Here is a 7,119-nt window from a genome sequence, read left to right on the forward strand (position 1 = left end):
ACCACAGACGAGAGCGAGAGCAAGGGAGAGAGAGAGAGAGAAAGCAGTGGGAAGACGGGGGAAGGGGAAGGGGGCGCGGAAGAGAATAATGATGAGCGAGGCAAGGCCCAGCCACAAGGTCAAGGAGGTTTATAAAGATCCTTTCTGGAGAGAGGATTAACTAGTGAAGGTGTCTGGTTAGAGAGGGTTGAACTAGGTGAGATGGTGTTGGGTAAGAGGGTTGATCTCTCTCCTTGAATCTAGGTGAGAGGTGTCTGGTTAGAGAGGGTTGAATCTAGGTGAGAGGTGTCTGGTTAGAGAGGGTTGAACCTAGGTGAGAGGTGTCTGGTTTTAGAGGGTTGAACCTAGGTGAGAGTTGTATGGTTAGAGAGGGTTGAACCTAGTTGAGAGTTAGACAAAATTATAGTCACCGTAGAGACTAAGTCGCTAAGGGAACTCTGGGACTAGAGCCAAGGTCACTAGAGCCAAGGTCACTACACTACCAGGCTGGCTGCATTGACTGAGTGATTAGAGGTTTGAACCAGGCCTCACCACAAAGACAGATCCATCCACCAGCAGGCTAGTCTGTTAATGAGAGGAGACTCCCAGAGGAGGCACCAGCCAGCGTGAATGTTACCAGGAGCCAACAGCCCAGAGCCAAGCCAGGCTCCTGGAGAAGACGAGGCACCACAGAGTCTCCACCTCTGACAGGAGCACAGTCTGGCCAAAACTCTACAGACCTCAATACGTACATTAGACACTTAAATATAGCACAAGTATATTATTATGTATTTATTCAAATCCCTACATGTCTTTGTGCCAAGGTGTGACAATATCACCAATATGTCTCCAAGATGTAATTCTGGGAGTCCCTGATTGGCGGAACCCCTCCTTCTGAAAACTATCTGTTCTCTGTGATTGGCTCTCTGGGCCGTCACTCACCGTCAGTGACCTCCAGCAGGGCCTTGGTGATGACAGAGCCAGCGATGTTGAGGGCCTGGCAGCTGTAGTAGCCCACGTCTGAGCGCTCTGCATCTGTGATAGTCAGGTCCCCCGTCTGGGAGACGGAGACGCGGCTAGAGGGCTGGGGGGGCTGGTAGGAGAAGAGCAGGTTCTAGAGGGTGGAGAGGAGTGAAGACAGGACAGATAAATACAGAGAAAAGAGCAGACATATATAGACAGAGAAGAGAGAAGACAGGTATAGACAGAGAAGAGAGAAGACAGGGCGGATGTAGACAGAGAAGAGACAGGAGAGATATAGACAGAGAAGAGAGAAGACAGGTATAGACAGAGAAGAGAGAATACAGATATAGACAGATAAGACAGGTATATACAGAGAAGAGAGAAGACAGGACAGATATAGACAGAGAAAAGAGAAGACATATAGACAGAGAAGAGAGAAGACAGATATAGACAGAGAAGACAGGACAGATATAGACAGAGAAGAGAGAAGACAGGACAGATATAGACAGAGAAAAGAGAAGACATATAGACAGAGAAGAGAGAAGACAGATATAGACCGAGAAGAGAAAAGACAGATAGACAGAGAAGACAGGTATTGACAGAGAAGAGAAAAGACAGGACAGATGTAGACAGAGAAGAGAAAAGACAGGACAGATACAGACAGAGAAGAGAGAAGATAGGTATAGACAGAGAAGAGAGAAGACAGGTATAGAAAGAGAATAGAGAAGACATATATAGACAGAGAATAGAGAAGACAGGACAGATGTAGACAGAGAAGAGAAAAGACAGATATAGACAGAGAAGAGACAGGACAGATATAGACAGAGAATAGAGAAGACAGGGCAGATAGAGACCGAGAAGAGAGAAGACAGGGCAGATATAGACAGATCAGATATAGACAGAGACAGATCAGATTTAGACAGAGAAGAGAGAAGACAGGGCAGATATAGACAGATCAGATATAGACAGAGACAGATCAGATTTAGACCGAGAAGAGAGGAGACAGGGCAGATATAGACAGATCAGATATAGACAGAGAAGAGAGAAGACAGGAAGACCATAAGGGTAGTAGAATGGATGGTCCAATTGGAGCATCAGTTTGAAGGTCAGTGATGTTCACTGATTTTATGGCTGGTTTTATAGGTGTAATCATAAAATGTATATAAATCATATAGGACTATCATTAAAAAAAGAATGAAGACTATGATATGACTACGATTTACTACTTATTTGTATTTCATTTTTGTTCCATAAGCATTCCTCAACATGTGCTCATGCTGGGTTCCTGGTGTACAGTAGATCCCCTCTCACCTGGCTGCCCTCTCTCTGCCAGAAGATAGCAGGTTGAGGGTTTCCTGTTGCCTCACACTGGAAGGTGACGGTCCTCCCCACCGCCACCACCTGGTTCCTGGGCCGCACCACAAACACAGGGGGCACTAGGGGAAGGCAGCGGGATGTTAACTAACATACTGACACAGCATCGCATAATAAAATCACACAGAGATATTAGACATTACACTTTCATTTGAATGGAAAACAAAGGAATTTGAATGTAACAGTTATGGTCTCTGTATTTAAATGAGCCTTGGATAAGGATTCAGGCAGTCTCTGTTTAGAGCAGACTTTGGGCGTTGTTGGTGCGTGGACGGAAGATTATTCAAAACTGAAAGTCAATCCATTCCATAATGCAGGCTGTGTATATATTAACAGTTTAATGAATAGAGAAAACAGGAGTGTGAACCGCTGTGGGTCTCTGCATTAGCATGGGCAAGGACACAGAACAAAAACATTTACATGGAAATGGGGGATAAATGAGCCATCTGTCCAAGCTGACACCCTCCAGTAGGAGCATCCATGCATCTTAATGACAAACTCTGCTTCAGAGTGAAGCGCTATGTCACCGCCCAATGTCACACACAGAGCTCTGCAGTGACACCGGGCCTCGCTGTGCTAATAGGCCTGTGTGGAGGGACACACCCGGAATGCTGAGGACCACTGGCTGGGCGATTTACACCTTCATCTCAGAGGACAGCGGGTGCGTACGCCTGGAGAATACAGTATTACTACGCCCCAGACAACTTAACGCTGATACGGGCCAGGTATCACAGACATAAAAGCAATCTGCAGCCTGTCACTCCACATACAGACACAATTTGTCCACAGGTAAGATGGGATATTTGGTAATGCATAAAGCAACACAACAAGGGGGTGGGGGAAGTATAATGAAATGATTTGGTTTTACCTTGGATTACTCAGACCATAGAGCAGATTTTTACCCATTAATGTCCTTTTGTCACTGTTGCCCGTGACAACTGAAACATGAGTGCTGATTGGTGGGAGGAGGGTGATGGGAGGAGGATGGAGGGGGTGGTGCTGTGACAGCTTCCTGTTTCTGTCATGGCGTCAGAGTGAATAGGTGACAGGTGACATTTCAACTTACCAGACACGACTAAAAGGAAACAGAAAGACAACAGAACAACACACAAGGCAAAAGATGAATAAATAAATCATAAACAACACCATGAAATACAATAACATGATTAGGAAGGAAGGCAAGAATAGGATTTTCCATGGGTAAAAATAATCATGTCATTGTTACTGAATGAATATGAGACATGTGGGGCCAGTCCAGCGGGAACTGAAGCACATTGATGACTCATTACATATGTCCAAATAATGCAGAAAACCAATGAATAGCAACAACAAACACGTAGTACATCCATACACGTTCAACAGTATTCTCTGCATGACGTTGTTCCAAGACTCTGTCTTTACCCATGTTTCCTCAAGAGCACATATTAAAATAAATATGTACAACTAAACAAAAACATAATTTAAGAAAAACAAAACAGATGATGAAAAGTGTTTATTCTCCAACCAGGTAGGTTGAGAAGGATGAAGGTGAGGACTCTCCTCTCCTCTCCTCTCCTCTCCTCTGCCTCTCCTCTTCCTCTCCTCTCCTCTCCTCTCCTCCCTCTCCTCTCCTCTCCCTCCTCTCCTCTCTCTCCTCTCCTTCTCCTCTCTCTCCTGCTCCTCTCCTCTCCTCTCCTCTATCTCTTGACTAAATGGGTTTTAGAGTCTCCTGAGGACCAGCCCCTCTCCAACTCACAGGGTAACAGCCTTGCATATGGACCACCATGCCATAAAACCAACAGGTGAATGTTAACTGTCACTCTCTGGCCATAAATCTTCCCCAGCCCAATCAGTCACCTTATCTAATCTGTCTGCCTCAACGGCTCCACAGAAAACATAAACGCTGTCACTCGAGAGTAATGACCCTCCCCTTGCCCTCCCCCCCCCACTTATCACAGGCTTTTAATGCAGATGAGGCTCACTTCAAAAGGTGTGTATCCGTGTGTCGTACCAAGAGAAATCGCTGTCTCTCTCTCACACACACACACACCTACAAAGACCGCATTCAGCACATACACCAATAAATACACACCCTCACCACACCTCCTTCCTATACATACCTCCTACACCCTGCTCCTACAGACACCTCCTGTCGAACCCTCCCTACAGACACTCCTACAGACACCTCCCTACAGACACTACACTCCTTAAGGACACCTCCCTATACACAACCCTCCCTACAGACACCTCCTTACAGACACCTTCCTTACAGCACCTCCCCAGACACACCTCCCTACACACACACTCCTACACACACCTCTCTTACAGACACAGATCTACACATCCCTACAGACACCTCCCTACAGACACACCTCCATTCATGTGTATCTAAGCCTTTAATGAGGTAGTACCTACTGCTGCTGCTGTTGATCACAGTGGTGGACGCTGGAACCTGGGGAGAGGTACGCTCTGCCTGTCTGGAACCTGGGGGAGAGGTCAACACTCTAAACCTGTCTGGAACCTGGGGGAGAGGTCAGCTCTAAACCTGTCTGGAACCTGGGGGAGAGGTCAGCTCTAAACCTGTCTGGAACCTGGGGGAGAGGTCAGCTCTAACCCTGTCTGGAACCTGGAGGGAGAGGTCAGCTCTGAACCTGTCTGGAACTGGGGGAGAAGGTCAGCTCTAAACCTGTCTGGAACTGGGGAGAGGTCAACTCTAAACCTGTCTGGAACCTGGGGGAGGGGTCAGCTCTAAACCTGTCTGGAACTCGAGGGAGAGGTCAGCTCTAAACCTGTCTGGAACCTGGGGAGAGGTCAGCTCTAAACCTGTCTGGAACCTGGGGAGAGGTCAACTCTAAACCTGTCTGGAACCTGGGGGAGAGGTCAGCTCTAAACCTGTCTGGAACCTCGAGGGAGAGGCAGCTCTAAACCTGTCTGGAACCTGGGGAGAGGTCAACTCTAAACCTGTCTGGAACCCGGGGGAGAGGTCAGCTCTAACCTGTCTGGATACCTCGAGGGAGAGGTAGCTTCTCCCTGTCTTGGAACCTCGAGGGAGAGTTCCAGCTCTAAACTGTCTGGAACGCTGGGGGAGAGGTCAGCTCTAAACCTGTCCTGGAACCTCGAGGAGAGGCAGCTCTAAACCTGTCTGGAACCTGGGGAGAGGTCAACTCTAAACCTGTCTGGACCTGGGGGAGAGGTCAACTCTAAACTGTCTGGAACTGGGGAGGAGGTCAGCTCTAAACCTGTCTGGAACCGGGGGAGAGGACGCTCCTAAACCTGTTCTGGAACCTGGGGGAGAGGCAACTCTAAACCTGTCTGGAACCTGGGGGAGAGGTCAGCTCTAAACCTGTCTGGAACTGCGAGGGAGAGGTAGCTCTAAACCTGTCTGGAACCTGGGGGAGCGAGTTCAGCTCTGAACCTGTCCTGGAACCTGGGGGAGAGGTCAGCTTCAAAACCTGTCTGGAACCTGGAGGGAGAGGTCAGCTCTAAACCTGTCTGGAACCTGGGGAGAGGTCAGCTCTGAACCTGTCTGGAACCTGGAGGGAGAGGTCAGCTCTAAACCTGTCTGGAACTGGAGGGAGAAGGTCAACTCTAAACCTGTTCTGGAACCGGGGGGAGAGGGACAGCTCTAAACCTGTCTGGAACGCTGGGGGAGAGGTCAGCTCTTAACCCTGTCTGGGACCTGGGGAGAGGATCCGCTTAACCTGTCTGGGACCTGGGGGGAGAGGTAAGCTCTAAACCTGTCTGGAACCTGGGGGCGAGTTAGCTCTGAACCTGTCTGGAACCTGGGGGGAGAGGTCAGCTCTAATCCTGTCTGGAACCTGGGGGAGAGGTCAGCTCTAAACCTGTCTGGAACCTGGGGGAGAGGTCAGCTCTGAACCTGTCTGGAACTGGAGGGAGAGGTCAGCTCTGACCTGTCTGGAACCTGGAGGGAGAGGTCAGCTCTAATCCTGTCTGGAACCTGGGGGAGAGGTCAGCTCTAAACCTGTCTGGAACCTGGGGGGAGAAGTCAGCTCTAACCTGTCTGGAACCTGGAGGGAGAGGTCAGCTCTGAAACCTGTCTGGAACCTGGAGGGAGAGGTCAGCTCTAAACCTGTCTGGAACCTGGGGGAGAGGTCAGCTCTGAACCTGTCTGGAACCTGGAGGGAGAGGTCAGCTCTAAACCTGTCTGGAACCTGGAGGGAGAAGTCAGCTCTGAACCTGTCTGGAACCTGGAGGGAGAGGTCAGCTCTGAACTCTGTCTGGAACCTGGAGGGCGAGGTCAGCTCTAAACCTGTCTGGAACTGGAGGGAGAGGTCAGCTCTGAACTGTCTGGAACCTGGAGGAGAGAGGTCAGCTCTAAACCTGTCTGGAACCTGGAGGGAGAGGTCAGCTTCTGAACCTGTCTGGAACCTGGAGGGAGAGGTCAGCTCTAAACCTGTCTGGAACCTGGAGGGAGAGGTCAGCTCTGAACCTGTCTGGAACCTGGAGGGAGAGGTCAGCTCTGACCTGTCCTGGAACCTGGAGGGAGAGGTCAGCTCTAAACCTGTCTGGAACCTGGAGGGAGAGGTCAGCTCTAAACCTGTCTGTGGTCAAAACTGTGTGGGGGCTAAAATGCCACGCAGCGCTGGGGCTGGATTGTGTTTGTGTCTGTGTCAGGCTCTCTCTGTGATCTGATCAGAGGGAGTGGGGGGGACAAAAGCAGTGTAGCCTCTGCCCACTGGGGGGTCTTCTGTGTGCCAGGGACCCTGTAGAGTGGTTTCATAGGGCCTGGAGCAAGGCTGCTGCCGTTCATAAGATCATATTAGCACTGGAAGAGAATGCATGCTAAGGCTTTAGTCTGGTTAA

The 7,119-nt window shown here is 49.5% G+C and overlaps 1 pseudogene; it reads right to left on the minus strand.

The window, feature by feature from the left end:
* The window catches only part of LOC112075272 (roundabout homolog 1-like), a 56,830-nt pseudogene that overhangs the window by 8,984 nt on the left and 40,727 nt on the right, over window positions 1-7,119 (minus strand).

This window comes from Salvelinus sp. IW2-2015, unplaced genomic scaffold (genome assembly GCF_002910315.2).
Source record: "Salvelinus sp. IW2-2015 unplaced genomic scaffold, ASM291031v2 Un_scaffold3056, whole genome shotgun sequence".
NCBI lineage: Eukaryota > Metazoa > Chordata > Actinopteri > Salmoniformes > Salmonidae > Salvelinus > Salvelinus sp. IW2-2015.